This window comes from Rutidosis leptorrhynchoides, chromosome 5, assembly GCF_046630445.1.
Source record: "Rutidosis leptorrhynchoides isolate AG116_Rl617_1_P2 chromosome 5, CSIRO_AGI_Rlap_v1, whole genome shotgun sequence".
In the NCBI taxonomy this organism is placed as follows: Eukaryota; Viridiplantae; Streptophyta; class Magnoliopsida; order Asterales; family Asteraceae; genus Rutidosis; species Rutidosis leptorrhynchoides.
The window spans coordinates 7703726-7728537 of record NC_092337.1 but is presented as its reverse complement, the minus strand read 5'-3'; positions in this window follow the sequence as shown (position 1 = coordinate 7728537).

The window sequence follows — 24812 nt, the reverse complement described above, 5'->3', positions numbered from 1 at the left end:
AGTCTAAGACATGAAGCACAACTCACTTAAGAGTTGCATGTAGTTTGATGAACCAAAGTTACATCAAAGTCTTAGGTTTGACACTTACATGAACTATAAAAGAAATATTGAACTATAAACTTGAAAGTTAACTAACTAATCAAGATCATGAGTAGTAGAACATAGTTCTTAGTTAGATCTTGAAGATCCAAGACCCAAAAGTCTAGAACAAGCATAAGTATACAAAGTTATATTTAAAGAAAACTTATTTGTGTGTTCTTGAACTTTCAAGGTTGACTTTTAGTTCAAGATTAATGAGATCAAGGATAACTTGTAGTTCTTGACCATTTAAACTAATTACATGAAATTAAAGTGCAAGAATGAAGAAGTAAACTAAGTAAACATGTAATTTGTTCATGGTTGTTCATACTTTAAAGATTCAAACCAAAGTTTGATCTTTAGAAAGTAAACTTTAAAGTTTACTTCATGACCTTCAAGTATGAGTTTAATCAACACATGAACTTGCAATCTTTTAAGAAAGTATATGTAGAATCATAACTAGTAAGCTATGTTCTTGAGTGTTCTTGTAATTACAAGATAAAAGAAGAATCTAACTAGAAAGTTGATTCTTGTAACAAGTAAAGAACAACTAACAACTAAAAACAAGTAACAATCAATCAAAGACAAGTGATGAATGATGATTAGAGTGTGGATATAATTCGGTTTTTGCAAAGAAAAGAGAAAGAAAAGAAGTCTTGTAACTTACAAAGTTTATAGAGAAAAGAGAGAAAAAGTTTTGAGAGAAATTGCAAGTAAGGGGTGTGTGTGAAATGTAAATGAAACTAGTGAATGAAGTAATGAAAAATGAACACAAAAATACCCCTAAAAGGGTCTCCTAAACCGTGGTCAGCTGCAGTAAAAGAGGGGAGGGATTTGTTCAAAGGTTACTTACAAGTAAAGCTTCAAAAGTTGATTAAAAGGATGGTTTACATGGGGATTAAGTGCCAACTAGATTCCAATTGTTAAAACTAACTAGTTATAAGGTCTAAGTACTACTTACATGTGGAAGAGTGGGCTAGTTGGTCCACTTAAAAGGTAGGGTGGGCTTGGAAGCCCAACATCAAGAGTTCATTACACTAATAAGGCCCAAGTTCAATTAATTCACAAGTTAAACCAATTAAAAGCCCAAGTAACTAACTAACAAACTTAGTTAATTAAAATGATTAATAAAACTAATCATGAATGTAAATAATATCTAAAAATATTATTCGTGAAAGTTCCGGGTGTCACAAAGACGTTTCGGGCAATTAAAGTCAAGTACGGGCAATTATGGAAACATGTAAATGTAATAACATACATTCATTTTATCACACGTATTAATAATAATAATTATTAATAAATAAACGTTGGAAATTTTAGGGTCGTTACATCGTCCTTTCTGCATCGATGAGTGTTCTGGGTGCATGGATATATCATAAGAATCCAGAATATCTCAAAGCTTATCTGAGTATTCGCAACAAATTTAAATTGAAGAATGAAGAAAAACTTTAAGAGCAGCGGAATTCAGAGATCAAAAGCATAAATATGGTTTTGATGATTAATAAGGATGGAGTGAAGATGCTAGTGTTTCAGGTAACAAGAATGGATGATGATGATTATCAGTTCTCTGAAGCAGATTTTGATAAACTAAAGATGGACGACATTATTTTCATCTATAATTACTTGATTGACTTGAATGAATCTGCAACAATTTATCATGCTACTGCGATGAACGCCCTACAGATGTATTCTTGACTAGATGAGATGGATGTCTGTTCACGATTTTTAGATGGGGTTAGAATCTGGACACAAAAAGCTCAGAATCAAATCGCCAAATCAAGTAATCGAAGAGCTAAGATATATTTCCTTACTTGAAGTGAGTGACTGTCCTTATGGGTTTGTGTTTGTCAATTCTCACTATACAAAGATCTTCATCAGAGTCTCAGATTTCAGAAGATACTTAGACAGAACGTTGATGTTTGCTTTCAAATACTTGAGATGGAGATTGATCAATAATTACTCTTCAACTGAAGATAATGAGATTGTTAAATACATTCTCAAAAGATTGAAAATTCGTCTAAAGACAAGAGTGAACATACGAAGATATGAGAATCTCAAGGGATTCAAAACCAAAGTTCACTTCAGAGGAACAAAGTTCCTTTAGTTGTTTTAAACAGGATTATATTGTAAAGTTCACATTTAACACTAAGGGGGAGATTGTTAGGACCCCGAAGTTGTATAGTGTTAATGTGAAATAAGCTTAAATGATGGTTTCTTAGAAGAGGGCTATATAAGGAACCTAAGTAGTCCTAATTAGATAGCCATTGCATTGTAACTGAGTTCTAGAAGCTGTAGAATGTAAATCTTATTGATTCTCTCTCATACCGAGTCTCCTTTACACTTACCGAATCTCATTCTAACTTGTCTTTTCTTCTAATCTCAACATGATCTGACCTATCAATAATACCAAAATTCCATAAATCACGGAGGAATTTTCGGAAGATGTCAAGCAAAGTTACAGTAACAGATATGCTAAGATATGAATTAGCAGATACGCTAAGATATGATTTTTGTCTATACACTATTCATGCAGTCAATGCAGTAAGATGTGTCTAGACTTAAGAATGATAAGCAGGTAATTTCCTAAGGATAGTAAGCAGGTAATTTTTGACAAGGAATGATAAGTAAAAATCGATAAAAACAGATACGGTCATAGTCCAGACTCACTAATGCATCCTAACAATTACCAGTTAAACACACTAATGCAAATTCCCTATGACCTCAAGCTCTGATACCAACTGTGATGATCCATCCGAATCCCTTTGTATGAATAAATCATTCATCGATTTCACAGTGAGGTACTGACCTCTAGATGATACGTTTTGTAAACATTGCATTCTTTTGAAAAGGCACACCATAATTGAATATCAAATTCCAAGGTTTTTGATGTTTGATGATTTCTACATATAGACAATCACCGTAATTAATAGTTTACAATACTACATCTGTTGATAATGCAGTCAAAATAAGATACATGGTGATGATTTTGTGAATGCAACGTTTTCTTGAATAAAGCATGTATGACTCCATGCACATAGCTTGTATCACATATAAGCAAACAGCAGAAGACTTCTAGGAACCTGAGAATAAACATGCTTTCAAGTGTCAACACAAAGGTTGGTGAGTTCATAGTTTTAATGTTGCGCACAATTCGTATATAAAGGTGGATCACAAGATTTCAGTTGTTTCATCCAGAAACGTTTATCAAAATATTCTACAAGATTGAGCACCCTGGTAACTAAGCTTTAACGTTATAATAAGTACTCATGTTTTAACATACATGCAACCTACATGTACAATACATGCAATCCAACGTGTACCAACCTCAAATAGCATACGTCTATTTTATAGTTCAGGTTAGGGTTTCTATACCTGGAACAGACGGGGATGTCAAGCCCTATGGTTCCATATACAACTACTCACGCCCATCAGTTCTTATAACTGGCAGTTACTAGTTACCAAAGCTAAGGAATTTTAGGTTCAAACTCGTTGTAGAATTTAGTATGTACTTGTATCCATTGCGTTTGAAATAAAGTGCATGTATTCTCAGCCCAAAAATATAGATTGCAAAAGCAATTAAAAAGGGATCTATAAACTCACCTTAGCAGCACATAAGGTCATTCACCGAAATGTGACCGAAACTTGAAATGCAAAATAACCGTAGATCTCAACGTATCAATATTGTGATTTAATATTGCAGGAAAGTACGTAAACGCAATGGAGATGATAAATGCTAGGTTGGCCTCACGAACAAAATCCATGAGCCATACCCATAACCTCCATAGCTATAACTCGTAATTTCCTTAGCTCTATCCCGTTCGAAAAGCTTGTTTTGAAATAATTTGGGCATATCCTCGTTGTAATATTTTATGTGATAATAATAATAATACTAATACCACTACTACTACTACTAATAATAATAATAATAATAATAATAATAATAATAATAATAATAATAATAATAATAATAATAATAATAATAATAATAATCTTAATAATAATAATAATAATAATAATAATAATAATAATGATAATAATAACAATAATAAGATTAATAATAATAATCTTAATAATAATAATAATAATAATAATAATAATAATAATAATAATAATAATAATATAAATAATATAAATAAATAAATGATTACGGAGTATATGAAATGAATGAGACCAGAGCAGAATTCGATCAATTTATAGAACCTGGCCTCACCAACCCTGCCATGCGATTGCATGGCTTGAAGGGTAAATCCCATGCGATCGCATGGGTGCCCATGACAGCTCACATGTTTTTGTTTCATAGCTCGTCGACATATTATTAAATTATATATAATATATATAATTTATATTAATTATATATATATATTATATTATATTCTTGTATATAGGTGACTTATAATTTTAGTTCCGATAACTTGTACGTTTACGTTCGACTTATGTCCCGGTTCCGGTTTTTCGAACGTCATTTCGTACGTTTAGAAAACTTGTACTATACATTTCGTTACTCGTACCCTTACCAAAATATAGACTTACATTATCAATAACTATGTTACCCGAAGTGTATCTTGAACGATCGAGTGTTTTGGTCATTTGCTTCTTTAAATCAACTTCTCATTGTTTATTAATATATAATATTATCTAAACGTTCTATAACTAGGTTAATATTTATCATTTTTGTAAAATATATATATTTAATACATTGTTAACGTTTTCAAGTTATAATATATATATATATATATATATATATATATATATATATATATATATATATATATATATATATATATATATATATATATATATATATATATATATATATATATATACATATACATATATATACATATATATTCATAACCAGTTCGTGAATCATCGGAATCTGGTCGAGGTTAAATGAATACATGAATATAGTTCAAAATATTTGAGATTTAACCTGACAGATTTTGCTTATCGTGTCGGAATCATATAAAGATTAAGTTTAAATTCGGTCAAAAATTTCCGGGTTGTCACAAAAATCTTCGAAATCTAAATAAGATTTGATTCTTCGTTGATTAAGGAAATTAGGATTTTCTCTGATTCAATGCGTAAGCCATCTTGCTTGCTATGTCTGATATTTACCTATAAATTAACCCCTTTCATTTCATTATTCTCACCACTCCTATAATCTTCTTCCTCATTTCATATTTTCCAATAGATTGTGAAAATGTTAAATCCAGTCCCGATTCTTGATATTTTCCTGGCTATCGTATCCTTCATTCTTCTTTTTCATCTGCCACCAGAGAAAATTACTTTCTTCTACTATTACCTTGGGGTTATAATGTTTTTAATTCTCCAGTGTCTTTACGTTGCAATACGTATTGATATACACGGTTTGTAATTTATGTGTTGTTGTCAGATTTTATGTTTTCCCTTATATTTAGGAGCTCCATGCTTTTGTTTTTCCTTCCCAACTTCAAGTCAAGCGAATAATGGTCCAGAATTCGTAGGTATGGAGTTTCGAATGATCATAATATACAAAGCAGAAAGGAAAGGTAATAACACGATTTGATTTGTCAAATTACCAGAATATCTGGAAAAGACCGAATCATCAAGAAAAATATTTTCTTGATATGTTTAGAGGTTAAATAGAATGAAAGAGTTATGTCACATGGTTCATGATGAGGGTATAATCTGTGAACCTTTATCACGTTCCATTAGAAACTCAGCATAACTTACTGTAATATAATCACGTTGATCAAGTGTCATTATATTATACTAACTCATGCTTCAATTCCCAACACTACTTCAAAAACATTCATATTTTAAATTCGAATTTTTCAGATTTTAGAAACTACAACAGTTTCCTTTATGATGTAACACTGATAGTGCGAAGAGATAAATGATTTCAAATAAGAATGGTTATGAAAATATCTTCAGAAATATCGAGGATCTTTATAATGAAAGATATGATGATATCTTAAAATTTCTAATATCGAAAGATGATAAAAAAGATTTGTCCATAAAGATTTAGAGTCAAGAGCAAGGTATTTGTTAATGACTTCAGTAGATACTGAATCATTTGGATTCTTTGAAGTCAGGTTTAGTCTTTGTGATTTGTCCACAGCCTCCTTCATGGTTTGCTCAATCCGTTTTCCAGTTCCAAACCTTCTATTTTTCTGAGCTTTACCAACACATTATTCTTTATCATCAAACTTTTGACTGTTAAGGTCGATTACAGTTTTTGCTGCTTCATCAGCATTTTTCCAAAATTCGGAGAACTAGTTCGCAGTTTAGGGTGTTTTTCAGAAACTTCACATTCGAAGTGTGTAAGTCTAGGAGATAGACGTTATATGTACATATATAACTATTGGCGTAGAATTGTCGAGAAATTTGAGAATAATGATTGAAGCATTTTGGTATGACAATTACCGTTACAAGATACAGATGAGTACATGATAGGGTTTCAATGAATATAATGATTTTTCGGAAAGTTAAAGATCAATGATGTTGCTGGTAAGTTTACTGTTAATGTGGTGGAATATAAACGGTTCCCCGGTAACGATGACGAAAAGAGGAAACATATATATCACAGTTATAATAAGGCTTATTCGGATGAAAAGTCGAAGTTGATTTGCTGAATCATAATCGAAGAATGTAACATATTAATTGTGAATTTATATATCTCTCGGGTATTACCTACCCGTTAAAAGTTTTACAAGTAATATTTTGTACCAGATAATTTTATTACAGTCTTTATGAAAATATATGTATGTATATTTTCTTCAGATATAATACAGATTTAATGAGTTAATATCATATTAAGCTCATTTAATTTTTGACTGGATTAGAAATGAATAGTCTCTAAAACCTTAAAGATTTCATAATCTTTGCGGAGTATTTCACTAATGTAATCAATACTTCATTATTCAGTTTTATTGATATTTCTTTAGTGAATCATGTTGGTGCTCATGGAACTTTTGTTAACTTCGCAAGATACGAATGATGTTTTCTAGAAAGTTTCGAGTACATCGAAAATGAAAGTGTAAAATCAAACGTGTAATTGAATAATACACTTAGTTTATTATGAAAAGAAATTCATTGAATTTGAAATAGTGATTGTAGTTAACGATGATTATGTCATTAATGAAGGATGTATATCATTGCATACTAGTAATATGAACTAACCGAGTAGTACCTACCAGTTAAGATTCACACGTAATAGCTTAGTACGAAAAGATTTATTTTGATTTCAAAATTCATATATATATATATATATATATATATATATATATATATATATATATATATATATATATATATATATATATATATATATATATATATATATATATATATATATATAAAATATACATATAATTTCTTCAGGGGAAATGAGTTAATACTTCATAACTTGTTGATACAATATACGCGTTGTTGATTTGTGATGATGTTGGTGATTATGGAATTGGCGGACTTATAGTGCTACAGGTTTTGCCGGTGTTGGTGATACTGATGGTACTGTTGATGCTGCTGGTAAAACAAGTCTAGCATGTAAATCGTGCACCATTCTGGTCAGGGTTTCTACTCTTCCTTCTATCGTTTCGGTCCACTTATCTGATTTACGGTAACGGCTGGAATAGATAATCTCTAAGACTTTAGAGATTACATAATCGCCGCAGAATATTTCTCCAATAAAGTTATGAATCAATACTTCATCGGTTATTGTTGTTGGTACTCCTTGGTATATATGGTGAGTATAACGTTAATGCTCGAGGTACAGATTGTGATGTTGAGGTGTGGGATGCGGATGTTGTTTTTGGTGGTGGTAATGATACTGTTGGTGTTGATGATGGTGGTACTGTTGATGCCGGTGATGCTGCTGGTGCTTGTAACCTTTGCACCATATTCTCTAAAGCCACTACCCGAGCGCGAAGCTCGTTGACTTCTTCTATTACACCGGGGTGATTGTCGGTTTATACGAGCGGACGAATAAGATCTAGAATTCGAGATAGTATATAATCATGACGAGATACTCTGGAAATGAGAGAGAAAATGGTATTATGAACAGGTTCGCCGGTAAGTGCTTCAGGTTCTTCGCCAAGAGGGAAATGTGGTGGATGGAAGGGATCACCTTCTTCTTGTCTCCAATGATTAAGTAGGCTACGAACCCATCCTCAATTCATCCAGAATAGATGATGGCAAATTGGTTGATCCATTCCGGTCACACTGCTTTCGGAGTTCGAGTGGAAATCCATATCAGAATAGTTGTCGGAATCTAAGAAATTTGAACTAGATGCGGGATCCATCTTGTATAATCAGGGGAATGATTTTTGATATCAAATAGATTATAGGATTTAGATTGGTATTCTTCAATACATAATTTACATATGTATATATAATACCAAAATTCCATAAATCACGGAGGAATCTTCAGAAGATGTCAGACAAAGTTTACAGTAACAGATATGCTAAGATATGAATTCGTCTGTACATTATCTATGCAATAAATGCAGGAAAATGTGTCTATACTTAAGAATGATAAGCAAATAATTTCTGACAAAAAATGATAACCAAAACTCGGTAAAAATAGATACGGTCATAGTCCAGACTCACTAATGCATCCTAATAATTATTATTTAAACACACTAATGTAAATTCTGGTTCCCTATGACCTCAAGCTCTGATACCAAATGTGAAGACCCGTCCAATGAAATGTCCCGTTCTTATTGATTAAAAACGTTCCATATTAATTGATTTCGTTGCGAGGTTTTGACCTCTATATGAGACGTTTTTCAAAGACTGCATTCATTTTTAAACAAACCATAACCTTTATTTCATCAATAAAGGTTTAAAAAGCTTTATGTAGATTATCAAATAATGATAATCTAAAATATCCTGTTTACACACGACCATTACATAATGGTTTACAATACAAATATGTTACAACAAAATAAGTTTCTTGAATGCAGTTTTTACACAATATCATACAAGCATGGACTCCAAATCTTGTCCTTATTTAAGTATGCGACAGCGGAAGCTCTTAATAATCACCTGAGAATAAACATGCTTAAAACGTCAACAAAAATGTTGGTGAGTTATAGGTTTAACCTATATATATCAAATCGTAACAATAGACCACAAGATTTCATATTTCAATACACATCCCATACATAGAGATAAAAATCATTCATATGGTGAACACCTGGTAACCGACAATAACAAGATGCATATATAAGAATATCCCCATCATTCCGGGACACCCTTCGGATATGATATAAATTTCGAAGTACTAAAGCATCCGGTACTTTGGATGGGGTTTGTTAGGCCCAATAGATCTATCTTTAGGATTCGCGTCAATTAGGGTGTCTGTTCCCTAATTCTTAGATTACCAGACTTAATAAAAAGGGGCATATTCGATTTCGATAATTCAACCATAGAATGTAGTTTCACGTACTTGTGTCTATTTTGTAAATCATTTATAAAACCTGCATGTATTCTCATCCCAAAAATATTAGATTTTAAAAGTGGGACTATAACTCACTTTCACAGATTTTTACTTCGTCGGGAAGTAAGACTTGGCCACTGGTTGATTCACGAACCTATAACAATATATACATATATATCAAAGTATGTTCAAAATATATTTACAACACTTTTAATATATTTTGATGTTTTAAGTTTATTAAGTCAGCTGTCCTCGTTAGTAACCTACAACTAGTTGTCCACAGTTAGATGTACAGAAATAAATCGATAAATATTATCTTGAATCAATCCACGACCCAGTGTATACGTATCTCAGTATTGATCACAACTCAAACTATATATATTTTGGAATCAACCTCAACCCTGTATAGCTAACTCCAACATTCACATATAGAGTGTCTATGGTTGTTCCGAAATATATATAGATGTGTCGACATGATAGGTCGAAACATTGTATACGTGTCTATGGTATCTCAAGATTACATAATATATAATACAAGTTGATTAAGTTATGGTTGGAATAGATTTGTTACCAATTTTCACGTAGCTAAAATGAGAAAAATTATCCAATCTTGTTTTACCCATAACTTCTTCATTTTAAATCCGTTTTGAGTGAATCAAATTGCTATGGCTTCATATTGAACTCTATTTTATGAATCTAAACAAAAAAAGTATAGGTTTCTAGTCGGAAAAATAAGTTACAAGTCGTTTTTGTAAAGGTAGTCATTTCAGTCGAAAGAACAACGTCTAGATGACCATTTTAGAAAACATACTTCCACTTTGAGTTTAACCATAATTTTTGGATATAGTTTCATGTTCATAATAAAAATCATTTTCTCAGAATAACAACTTTTAAATCAAAGTTTATCATAGTTTTTAATTAACTAACCCAAAACAGCCCGCGGTGTTACTACGACGGCGTAAATCCGGTTTTACGGTGTTTTTCGTGTTTCCAGGTTTTAAATCATTAAGTTAGCATATCATATAGATATAGAACATGTGTTTAGTTGATTTTAAAAGTCAAGTTAGAAGGATTAACTTTTGTTTGCGAACAAGTTTAGAATTAACTAAACTATGTTCTAGTGATTACAAGTTTAAACCTTCGAATAAGATAGCTTTATATGTATGAATCGAATGATGTTATGAACATCATTACTACCTTAAGTTCCTTGGATGAACCTACTGGAAAAGAGAAAAATGGATCTAGCTTCAATGGATCCTTGGATGGCTCAAAGTTCTTGAAGCAAAATCATGACACGAAAACAAGTTCAAGTAAGATCATCACTTGAAATAAGATTGTTATAGTTATAGAAATTGAACCAAAGTTTGAATATGATTATTACCTTGTATTAGAATGATAACCTACTGTAAGAAACAAAGATTTCTTGAGGTTGGATGATCACCTTACAAGATTGGAAGTGAGCTAGCAAACTTGAAAGTATTCTTGATTTTATGAAACTAGAACTTTTGGAATTTATGAAGAACACTTAGAACTTGAAGATAGAACTTGAGAGAGTTCAATTAGATGAAGAAAATTGAAGAATGAAAGTGTTTGTAGGTGTTTTTGGTCGTTGGTGTATGGATTAGATATAAAGGATATGTAATTTTGTTTTCATGTAAATAAGTCATGAATGATTACTCATATTTTTGTAATCTTATGAGATATTTCATGCTAGTTGCCAAATGATGGTTCCCACATGTGTTAGGTGACTCACATGGGCTGCTAAGAGCTGATCATTGGAGTGTATATACCAATAGTACATACATCTAAAAGCTGTGTATTGTACGAGTACGAATACGGGTGCATACGAGTAGAATTGTTGATGAAACTGAACGAGAATGTAATTGTAAGCATTTTTGTTAAGTAGAAGTATTTTGATAAGTGTATTGAAGTCTTTCAAAAGTGTATAAATACATATTAAAACACTACATGTATATACATTTTAACTGAGTCGTTAAGTCATCGTTAGTCGTTACATGTAAGTGTTGTTTTGAAACCTTTAGGTTAACGATCTTGTTAAATGTTGTTAACCCAATGTTTATAATATCAAAAGAGATTTTAAATTATTATATTATCATGATATTATGATGTACGAATATCTCTTAATATGATATATATACATTAAATGTCGTTACAACGATAAACGTTACATATATGTCTCGTTTCAAAATCATTAAGTTAGTAGTCTTGTTTTTACATATGTAGTTCATTGTTAATATAATTAATGATATGTTTACTTATCATAATATCATGTTAACTATATATATAACCATATATATGTCATCATATAGTTTTTTTTACAAGTTTTAACGTTCGTGAATCACCGGTCAACTTGGGTGGTCAATTGTCTATATGAAACCTATTTCAATTAATCAAGTCTTAACAAGTTTGATTGCTTAACATGTTGGAAACATTTAATCATGTAAACATCAATCTCAATTAATATATATAAACATGGAAAAGTTCGGGTCACTACAGTACCTACCCGTTAAATAAATTTCGTCCCGAAATTTTAAGCTGTTGAAGGTGTTGACGAATCTTCTGAAAATAGATGCGGGTATTTCTTCTTCATCTGATCTTCACGCTCCCAGGTGAACTCGGGTCCTCTACGAGCATTCCTTCGAACCTTAATAATTGGTATCTTGTTTTGCTTAAGTCTTTTAACCTCACGATCCATTATTTCGACGGGTTCTTCGATGAATTGGAGTTTTTCGTTGATTTGGATTTCATCTAACGGAATAGTGAGATCTTCTTTAGCAAAACATTTCTTCAAATTCGAGACGTGGAAAGTGTTATGTACAGCCGCGAGTTGTTGAGGTAACTCAAGTCGGTAAGCTACTGGTCCGACACGATCAATAATCTTGAATGGTCCAATATACCTTGGATTTAATTTCCCTCGTTTACCAAATCGAACAACGCCTTTCCAAGGTGAAACTTTAAGCATGACCATCTCTCCAATTTCAAATTCTATATCTTTTCTTTTAATGTCAGCGTAGCTCTTTTGTCGACTTTGGGCGGTTTTCAACCGTTGTTGAATTTGGATGATCTTCTCGGTAGTTTCTTGTATAATCTCCGGACCCGTAATCTGTCTATCCCCCACCTCACTCCAACAAATCGGAGACCTGCACTTTCTACCATAAAGTGCTTCAAACGGCGCCATCTCAATGCTTGAATGGTAGCTGTTGTTGTAGGAAAATTCTGCTAACGGTAGATGTCGATCCCAACTGTTTCCGAAATCAATAACACATGCTCGTAGCATGTCTTCAAGCGTTTGTATCGTCCTTTCGCTCTGCCCATCAGTTTGTGGATGATAGGCAGTACTCATGTCTAGACGAGTTCCTAATGCTTGCTGTAATGTCTGCCAGAATCTTGAAATAAATCTGCCATCCCTATCAGAGATAATAGAGATTGGTATTCCATGTCTGGAGACGACTTCCTTCAAATACAGTCGTGCTAACTTCTCCATCTTGTCATTTTCTCTTATTGGTAGGAAGTGTGCTGATTTGGTGAGACGATCAACTATTACCCAAATAGTATCAAAACCACTTGCAGTCCTTGGCAATTTAGTGATGAAATCCATGGTAATGTTTTCCCATTTCCATTCCGGGATTTCGGGTTGTTGAAGTAGACCTGATGGTTTCTGATGCTCAGCTTTGACCTTAGAACACGTCAAACATTCTCCTACGTATTTAGCAACATCGTCTTTCATACCCGGCCACCAAAAATGTTTCTTGAGATCCTTGTACATCTTCCCCGTTCCAGGATGTATTGAGTATCGGGTTTTATGAGCTTCTCTAAGTACCATTTCTCTCATATCTCCAAATTTTGGTACCCAAATCCTTTCAGCCCTATACCGGGTTCCGTCTTCCCGAATATTAAGATGCTTCTCCGATCCTTTGGGTATTTCATCCTTTAAATTTCCCTCTTTTAAAACTCCTTGTTGCGCCTCCTTTATTTGAGTAGTAATGTTATTATGAATCATTATATTCATAGATTTTACTCGAATGGGTTCTCTATCCTTCCTGCTCAAGGCATCGGCTACCACATTTGCCTTCCCCGGGTGGTAACGAATCTCAAAATCGTAATCATTCAATAATTCAATCCACCTACGCTGCCTCATATTCAGTTGTTTCTGATTAAATATGTGTTGAAGACTTTTGTGGTCGGTATATATAATACTTTTGACCCCATATAAGTAGTGCCTCCAAGTCTTTAATGCAAAAACAACCGCGCCTAATTCCAAATCATGCGTCGTATAATTTTGTTCGTGAATCTTCAATTGTCTAGACGCATAAGCAATCACCTTCGTTCGTTGCATTAATACACAACCGAGACCTTGCTTTGATGCGTCACAATAAATCACAAAATCATCATTCCCTTCAGGCAATGACAATATAGGTGCCGTAGTTAGCTTTTTCTTCAATAACTGAAACGCTTTCTCTTGTTCATCATTCCATTCAAATTTCTTCCCTTTATGCGTTAATGCAGTCAAGGGTTTTGCTATTCTGGAAAAGTCTTGGATGAACCTTCTGTAGTAACCAGCTAGTCCTAAAAACTGGCGTATGTGTTTCGGAGTTTTCGGGGTTTCCCACTTTTCAACAGTTTCTATCTTTGCCGGATCCACCTTAATACCTTCTTTGTTCACTATGTGACCGAGGAATTGAACTTCTTCCAACCAAAATGCACACTTTGAAAACTTAGCGTACAATTCTTCCTTCCTCAATACTTCTAACACCTTTCTCAAATGTTCACCGTGTTCTTGGTCATTCTTTGAGTAAATAAGTATGTCATCAATGAAAACAATGACAAACTTGTCAAGGTATGGTCCACACACTCGGTTCATAAGGTCCATGAACACAGCTGGTGCATTAGTTAAACCAAACGGCATGACCATAAACTCGTAATGACCGTAACGTGTTCTGAAAGCAGTCTTTGGAATATCATCTTCTTTCACCCGCATGTGATGATACCCGGAACGTAAGTCAATCTTTGAATAAACAGACGAGCCTTGTAGTTGATCAAATAAGTCGTCGATTCTCGGTAGTGGGTAGCGGTTCTTGATGGTAAGTTTGTTCAACTCTCGGTAGTCGATACACAACCTGAATGTACCATCTTTCTTCTTGACAAACAAAACAGGAGCTCCCCACGGTGATGTGCTTGGTCGAATGAAACCACGCTCTAAAAGTTCTTGTAATTGGCTTTGCAGTTCTTTCATCTCGCTGGGTGCGAGTCTGTAAGGAGCTCGAGCTATTGGTGCAGCTCCTGGTACAAGATCTATTTGAAATTCAACGGATCGATGTGGGGGTAATCCCGGTAATTCTTTCGGAAATACATCGGGAAATTCTTTTGCAATGGGAACATCATTGATGCTCTTTTCTTCAGTTTGTACTTTCTCGACGTGTGCTAGAACAGCATAGCAACCTTTTCTTATTAGTTTTTGTGCCTTCAAATTACTAATAAGATGTAGCTTCGTGTTGCCCTTTTCTCCGTACACCATTAAGGGTTTTCCTTTTTCTCGTATAATGCGAATTGCATTTTTGTAACAAACGATCTCCGCTTTCACTTCTTTCAACCAGTCCATACCGATTATCACATCAAAACTCCCTAACTCTACTGGTATCAAATCAATCTTAAATGTTTCGCTAACCAGTTTAATTTCTCGATTCCAACATATATTATCTGCTGAAATTAATTTACCATTTGCTAATTCGAGTAAAAATTTACTATCCAAAGGCGTCAATGGACAACTTAATTTAGCACAAAAATCTCTACTCATATAGCTTCTATCCGCACCCGAATCAAATAAAACGTAAGCAGATTTATTGTCAATAAGAAACGTACCCGTAACAAGCTCCGGGTCTTCCTGTGCCTCTACCGCATTAATATTGAAAACTCTTCCACGGCCTTGTCCATTCGTGTTCTCCTGGTTCGGGCAATTTCTAATAATGTGGCCTGGTTTTCCACATTTATAACAAACTACATTGGCATAACTTGCTCCGACACTACTTGCTCCGCCATTACTCGTTCCGACACCATTTGTTCCTTTCGTTCTATTAACCCCTGGTCCGTAGACCTCACACTTCGCCGCGCTATGACCATTTCTTTTACACTTGTTGCAAAATTTGGTGCAGAACCCCGAGTGATTCTTTTCACACCTTTGGCATAGTTGCTTCTGATTGTTGTTGTTGTTGCGGTTATTATTGTTGTTGGGATGATTGTTGTAGTTGCTGTTGTTGTTGTTGTTGTTGTTGGGCCGTTTGTTGTAGTTGCGATTGATGTTGCGATTGTTGGGATAATTGTTGCGATTATTGTTGTAATTGCTGTTGTTGTTGTATTGGTGATTCTTATCACCGTTTTCCTCCCACTTTCTTTTGACTTGCTTCACATTGGCCTCTTCAGCAGTCTGTTCTTTAATTCTTTCTTCAATCTGGTTCACTAGTTTGTGAGCCATTCTACATGCCTGTTGTATGGAGGCGGGCTCGTGTGAACTTATATCTTCTTGGATTCTTTCCGGTAATCCTTTCACAAACGCGTCGATCTTCTCTTCCTCATCTTCGAATGCTCCCGGACACAATAGGCACAATTCTGTGAATCGTCTTTCGTACGTGGTAATATCAAATCCTTGGGTTCGTAACCCTCTAAGTTCTGTCTTGAGCTTATTGACCTCGGTTCTGGGACGGTACTTCTCGTTCATCAAGTGCTTGAATGCTGACCACGGTAGTGCGTACGCATCATCTTGTCCCACTTGCTCTAGATAGGTATTCCACCATGTTAACGCAGAACCTGTGAAGGTATGCGTAGCGTACTTCACTTTGTCCTCTTCAGTACACTTACTTATGGCAAACACCGATTCAACCTTCTCGGTCCACCGTTTCAATCCGATCGGTCCTTCGGTTCCATCAAATTCCAAAGGTTTGCAGGCAGTGAATTCTTTGTAGGTGCATCCTACACGATTTCCTGTACTGCTAGATCCAAGGTTATTGTTGGTATGTAGCGCAGCCTGTACTGCGGCTATGTTTGAAGCTAGAAAAGTACGGAATTCCTCTTCATTCATATTCACGGTGTGTCGAGTAGTCGGTGCCATTTCCTTCAAAATAGTTAAATGGAACAAGTTAATCATACAGAATATTAAGAGTAGTTAATAGTATTTCGTAGCATAATATGAACTCATTTATAAAAGCTTTTTCTTCATATTAGCGTTTTATAAGTTTAAATTCGGGTAGTACCTACCCGTTAAGTTCATACTTAGTAGCTAATATACAATTCAACTACTACAATTCTATATGAAAAACTGATTATAATAATATTTCGCGTTCAAACTTTTATACAATATTTTACAAACTTACAATACCGCTTATTTTACATAAAGCATGAAATATAGCACACAATAACTTTGATACAAGATAGTTGTGAAGACAATTCTAGCTAGTACACAAGTCGTTCAGCAAAGGCAATAAAGACACGTAATTCATACGTCCAGAAACAAGTCATGCATTCTGGTTTTACTAGGACTACTTCCCATCCTTGGTCTTGTGCAACATAACCGTTATGGCCGTTGATAAGACAGCGTGTTGTAACGTCATCAAAGGGACGAGGGTTACGTAATGTCCAACAGTCCCGTAATAATCTAAAAACCTCATTTCTTACCCCAATTACCGACTCCGTCACTTGTGGAAACGTTTTGTTTAATAGTTTTAGCCCGATGTTCTTGTTCTCACTTTGGTGAGAAGCGAACATTACTAATCCGTAAGCATAACATGCTTCTTTATGTTGCATGTTAGCCGCTTTTTCTAAATCACGAAGTCCAATATTCGGATATATTGAGTCAAAATAATTTCTTAACCCGTTGCGTAAAATAGCATTTGGGTTCCCCGCAATATATGCGTCAAAGTAAACACATCGTAACTTATGGGTTTCCCAATGTGATATCCCCCATCTTTCAAACGAAAGTCTCTTATAAACCAAGACATTCTTGGAACGTTCTTCGAATGTCTTACAAACTGATCTCGCCTTAAATAGTTGTGCCGAAGAATTCTGGCCGACTCTAGACAAGATTTCATCAATCATGTCTCCGGGTAGGTCTCTTAAAATATTGGGTTGTCTATCCATTTTGTGTTTTTAAACTGTAAAATAGACAAGAGTTAGATTCATAAAAAAAATACTTATTAATACAAGCAATTTTTACATATATCATAAAGCATAAGAACACTATATTCCATATATTACACCACACGAATACAACTATCTTATTCCGACTCGCTCGTTTCTTCTTCTTCGGTTTTGGTTCGTTTTGCCAAGTTTCTAGGGATATATGATGTTCCCCTAATACGAGCCGTCGTTGTCCACATTGGTTTAGAAAAACCTGGTGGTTTAGAGGTTCCCGGGTCATTGTTACAACTTAAGGACTTCGGGGGTTGACGATACATATAAAGTTCATCGGGGTTGGAATTAGATTTATCTATTTTTATGCCCTTTCCCTTATTATTTTCTTTTGCCTTTTTAAATTCAGTTGGGGTAATTTCTATAACATCATCGGAATTCTCGTCGGAATCCGATTCATCGGAGAATTGGTAATCCTCCCAATATTTTGCTTCCTTGGCGGAAACACCATTGACCATAATTAACTTTGGTCGGTTGGTTGAGGATTTTCTTTTACTTAACCGTTTTATTATTTCCCCCACCGGTTCTATTTCTTCATCCGGTTCCGATTCTTCTTCCGGTTCCGATTCTTCTTCCGGTTCCGACTCTTCTTCCGGTTCCTCTTCGGGAACTTGTGAATCAGTCCACAAATCATTCCAATTTACATTTGACTCTTCATTATTATTAGGTGAGTCAATGGGACTTGTTCTAGAGGTAGACATCTATCACATAATATCAAACACATTAAGAGATTAATATATCACATAATATTCATATGTTAAAAATATATAGTTTCCAACAAAAATGTTAAGCAATCATTTTTAAAGAAAACACGGTCGAAGTCCAGACTCACTAATGCATCCTAACAAACTCGATAAGGCACACTAATGCAAATTTTCTGGTTCTCTAAGACCAACGCTCGGATACCAACTGAAATGTCCCGTTCTTATTGATTAAAAACGTTCCATATTAATTGATTTCGTTGCGAGGTTTTGACCTCTATATGAGACGTTTTTCAAAGACTGCATTCATTTTTAAACAAACCATAACCTTTATTTCATCAATAAAGGTTTAAAAAGCTTTATGTAGATTATCAAATAATGATAATCTAAAATATCCTGTTTACACACGACCATTACATAATGGTTTACAATACAAATATGTTACAACAAAATAAGTTTCTTGAATGCAGTTTTTACACAATATCATACAAGCATGGACTCCAAATCTTGTCCTTATTTAAGTATGCGACAGCGGAAGCTCTTAATAATCACCTGAGAATAAACATGCTTAAAACGTCAACAAAAATGTTGGTGAGTTATAGGTTTAACCTATATATATCAAATCGTAACAATAGACCACAAGATTTCATATTTCAATACACATCCCATACATAGAGATAAAAATCATTCATATGGTGAACACCTGGTAACCGACAATAACAAGATGCATATATAAGAATATCCCCATCATTCCGGGACACCCTTCGGATATGATATAAATTTCGAAGTACTAAAGCATCCGGTACTTTGGATGGGGTTTGTTAGGCCCAATAGATCTATCTTTAGGATTCGCGTCAATTAGGGTGTCTGTTCCCTAATTCTTAGATTACCAGACTTAATAAAAAGGGGCATATTCGATTTCGATAATTCAACCATAGAATGTAGTTTCACGTACTTGTGTCTATTTTGTAAATCATTTATAAAACCTGCATGTATTCTCATCCCAAAAATATTAGATTTTAAAAGTGGGACTATAACTCACTTTCACAGATTTTTACTTCGTCGGGAAGTAAGACTTGGCCACTGGTTGATTCACGAACCTATAACAATATATACATATATATCAAAGTATGTTCAAAATATATTTACAACACTTTTAATATATTTTGATGTTTTAAGTTTATTAAGTCAGCTGTCCTCGTTAGTAACCTACAACTAGTTGTCCACAGTTAGATGTACAGAAATAAATTGATAAATATTATCTTGAATCAATCCACGACCCAGTGTATACGTATCTCAGTATTGATCACAACTCAAACTATATATATTTTGGAATCAACCTCAACCCTGTATAGCTAACTCCAACATTCACATATAGAGTGTCTATGGTTGTTCCGAAATATATATAGATGTGTCGACATGATAGGTCGAAACATTGTATACGTGTCTATGGTATCTCAAGATTACATAATATATAATACAAGTTGATTAAGTTATGGTTGGAATAGATTTGTTACCAATTTTCACGTAGCTAAAATGAGAAAAATTATCCAATCTTGTTTTACCCATAACTTCTTCATTTTAAATCCGTTTTGAGTGAATCAAATTGCTATGGTTTCATATTGAACTCTATTTTATGAATCTAAACAAAAAAAGTATAGGTTTCTAGTCGGAAAAATAAGTTACAAGTCGTTTTTGTAAAGGTAGTCATTTCAGTCGAAAGAACAACGTCTAGATGACCATTTTAGAAAACATACTTCCACTTTGAGTTTAACCATAATTTTTGGATATAGTTTCATGTTCATAATAAAAATCATTTTCTCAGAATAACAACTTTTAAATCAAAGTTTATCATAGTTTTTAATTAACTAACCCAAAACAGCCCGCGGTGTTACTACGACGGCGTAAATCCGGTTTTACGGTGTTTTTCGTGTTTCCAGGTTTTAAATCATTAAGTTAGCATATCATATAGATATAGAACATGTGTTTAGTTGATTTTAAAAGTCAAGTTAGAAGGATTAACTTTTGTTTGCGAACAAGTTTAGAATTAACTAAACTATGTTCTAGTGATTACAAGTTTAAACCTTCGAATAAGATAGCTTTATATGTATGAATCGAATGATGTTATGAACATCATTACTACCTTAAGTTCCTTGGATGAACCTACTGGAAAAGAGAAAAATGGATCTAGCTTCAATGGATCCTTGGATGGCTCAAAGTTCTTGAAGCAAAATCATGACACGAAAACAAGTTCAAGTAAGATCATCACTTGAAATAAGATTGTTATAGTTATAGAAATTGAACCAAAGTTTGAATATGATTATTACCTTGTATTAGAATGATAACCTACTGTAAGAAACAAAGATTTCTTGAGGTTGGATGATCACCTTACAAGATTGGAAGTGAGCTAGCAAACTTGAAAGTATTCTTGATTTTATGAAACTAGAACTTTTGGAATTTATGAAGAACACTTAGAACTTGAAGATAGAACTTGAGAGAGTTCAATTAGATGAAGAAAATTGAAGAATGAAAGTGTTTGTAGGTGTTTTTGGTCGTTGGTGTATGGATTAGATATAAAGGATATGTAATTTTGTTTTCATGTAAATAAGTCATGAATGATTACTCATATTTTTGTAATCTTATGAGATATTTCATGCTAGTTGCCAAATGATGGTTCCCACATGTGTTAGGTGACTCACATGGGCTGCTAAGAGCTGATCATTGGAGTGTATATACCAATAGTACATACATCTAAAAGCTGTGTATTGTACGAGTACGAATACGGGTGCATACGAGTAGAATTGTTGATGAAACTGAACGAGAATGTAATTGTAAGCATTTTTGTTAAGTAGAAGTATTTTGATAAGTGTATTGAAGTCTTTCAAAAGTGTATAAATACATATTAAAACACTACATGTATATACATTTTAACTGAGTCGTTAAGTCATCGTTAGTCGTTACATGTAAGTGTTGTTTTGAAACCTTTAGGTTAACGATCTTGTTAAATGTTGTTAACCCAATGTTTATAATATCAAAAGAGATTTTAAATTATTATATTATCATGATATTATGATGTACGAATATCTCTTAATATGATATATATACATTAAATGTCGTTACAACGATAAACGTTACATATATGTCTCGTTTCAAAATCATTAAGTTAGTAGTCTTGTTTTTACATATGTAGTTCATTGTTAATATAATTAATGATATGTTTACTTATCATAATATCATGTTAACTATATATATAACCATATATATGTCATCATATAGTTTTTTTACAAGTTTTAACGTTCGTGAATCACCGGTCAACTTGGGTGGTCAATTGTCTATATGAAACCTATTTCAATTAATCAAGTCTTAACAAGTTTGATTGCTTAACATGTTGGAAACATTTAATCATGTAAACATCAATCTCAATTAATATATATAAACATGGAAAAGTTCGGGTCACTACATCCAAATCCATTTGGACGAATACATCATTCATCGATTTCACAGTGAGGTACTGACCTCTACATGATACGTTTTGTAAACATTGCATTCTTTTGAAAAGGCCCACCATAAATTAATATCTAATTCCAAGGTTTTTGACGTTTGATGATTTCTACATATAGACAATCACTGTAAATAATAGTTTACAATACTACATCCGTTGATAATGTAGTCAAAATAAGATACATGGTGATGATTTTGTGAATGCAACGTTTTTCTCGAATAAAGCATGTATGACTCCATGCACATAGCTTGTATAACATATAAGCAAACAGTGAAAGACTTTTAGGAACCTGAGAATAAACATGCGTAAAAGTGTCAACACAAAGGTTGGTGAGTTCATAGTTTTAATGTTGCGCATAATCTGTATGTAAAGGTAGATCACAAGATTTCAGTTGTTTCATCCAGAAACATTTATCAAATTATTCTACAAGATTAAGCACCCTGGTAACTAAGCTTTAACGTTATAATAAGTACCCCTGTTTTAACATACACACAACCAACTTGTACAATACACGCAATCTGTAGCGACCCGACAAAATAATCATTGACGGCGCCGTCTACTTAGGTCCCGTTACGTGGTCATAAGTCTTTAAAACAACGTTTGACCAAAATTTGTTGCATTCATTTCAATTATAAAGATGTTTCAAAGTTTACAAAGTAGTTCGACGACTAAACATATTACAATGTTTTAAGTACAATTGAAACCTATGCGACACAAATTAAGTTAAGTCAAAAGACGATCCACGTATGCATGTATACTCGACATCCAAGCAAGTATCAAAAATAATGTGTGGAAGCATGTATCACCTAGCGTTCAAGGACCTGAGAAAACATATAGAAAACTGTCAACGAAAAACGTTGGTGAAATCATAGGTGTATTAGTAAACATTGTTTTTGAACCACAAGATTTAATATAGTTGATTATCCAAATTGTTTGCATTCCAAAAGTATGTTCGCGAGCACCCAATTATCAAGACTTAACTGTTTTGTACCCTGTTACGTAGTGTTAGAACATACACTAAACTCGAAAATATATTTCATCCGCTAACGGTAGCGAACCGTCCGAATGAGGGCTCGTCAAGCCCAATGTGATCACATAACATAAGTTCACATTTACACCCTGCAAGTGTAACTAATGATAATTGAATTAAGGCTTTTTGTTCAAACTCGTCGTGGAATGGTTGTTTCCATACTTGTGTTCAAAGCATAAAAATATGATACGTATATGTTTCTCATCCCATAGTTTAAAAAGTAAAAGTTGTTGAAAAGGTGGGACTATGATCTCACCTTAGTTGCATGAATAGTAAAATGTACTTCATAAAGTAACGTGTGCAAGAACGAATGCTAGTCTTGACCTAAACAAATAGGTTGTATCAATATCGGTAAACATGGTTGGTCATTGTGTTCAATTAGTCCTATGGCTCGTTACGACTCGATTAATATAACATGTGAGTCACATTGTCAAGTTTCATGCAAGATACAAGTATAAAAGCACGTTGGAACGATTGCATAAACATTCGGTTACGTTTGAATAAAAGTCAACTTTGGTCAAGTCAAAGTCAACGAAAAAGTCAACACATTCGGGTCGGGTCTCGGACAATTTTTCTGAGTTTTATAATCATATATAAGCAAGTTAGAACAAGTTACATATTAATCGGAGGTACGTAGCATAGTTAGAATTAAACGGTGAACGAACATCAAAAACAGAATCTGGTAGTTCATCTGGACAGCGTCCAGCAATGAAGGGCTGGACAGCGTCCAAGATTTTGGATGGCATCCAGATTAGTACACTGACCCTGTTGCTGAAATCACACAAGTGCACGAACCAAACTTTAAACAATCACATTTTATGATCCGCAAACAATCAAAACATGTATCTTATATCACCGGAAAGGTATTTTGATGAGGAAAACAACTAAACACATTTCATCAATTAATTCAACATTTACAATAACCAAAATCGCATTAAATACTCACCATTTATTACATTCAAGTTCATTAAGTGCGTTTCATGATTCGGGCAACCAATTTACATGTATGATATGCCATTTTGAAGGTACTTAAACATACATTGCAACTAAACCCTTATCAACAACATTTCATAGCATTTGATGCATCAAAAGTTCATAATGTTGGGCTAAATACTAAATTTGGGTAATTGGGCTTTGTACCATAATTGGAGTTTGGACAAAAGAACGACACTTGTGGAAATTAGACTATGGACTATTAATGGGCTTTATATTTGTTTAACTAAATGATAGTTTGTTAATTTTAATATAAAGATTTACAATTGGACGTACCTATAAATAACCATATACACTCGATCGGACACGATGGGCGGGATATTTATATGTACGAATAATCGTTCATGTAACCGGACACGGGAATGGATTAATAGTCACTAGAATTAGTAAAACAGGGGTGAAATTATGTACAAGGACACTTGGCATAATTGATAACAAAGTATTAAAACCTTGGGATACACACAGTCGATAACCTGGTGTAATTATTAAACAAAGTATTAAAACCTTGTTACAGTTTAAGTCCCCAATTAGTTGGAATATTTGACTTCGGGTATAAGGATAATTTGACGAGGATACTCGCACTTTATATTTATGACTGATAGACTGTTATGGATAAAAACCAGATGGACATATTAAATAATCCAGGACAAAGGACAATTAACCCATGGGCATAAAACTAAAATCAACGCGTCAAACATCATGATTACGGAAGTTTAAATAAGTATAATTCCTTTATTTTCATATTTAATTGCACTTTTAATTATCGCACTTTTATTTATTGTTATTGTATTTAATTGCACTTCTAATTATCACATTTTTATTTATTGTCATTGTATTTAATTGCACTTTTAATTATCGTACTCTTTAATTATCGCAATTTTAATTATC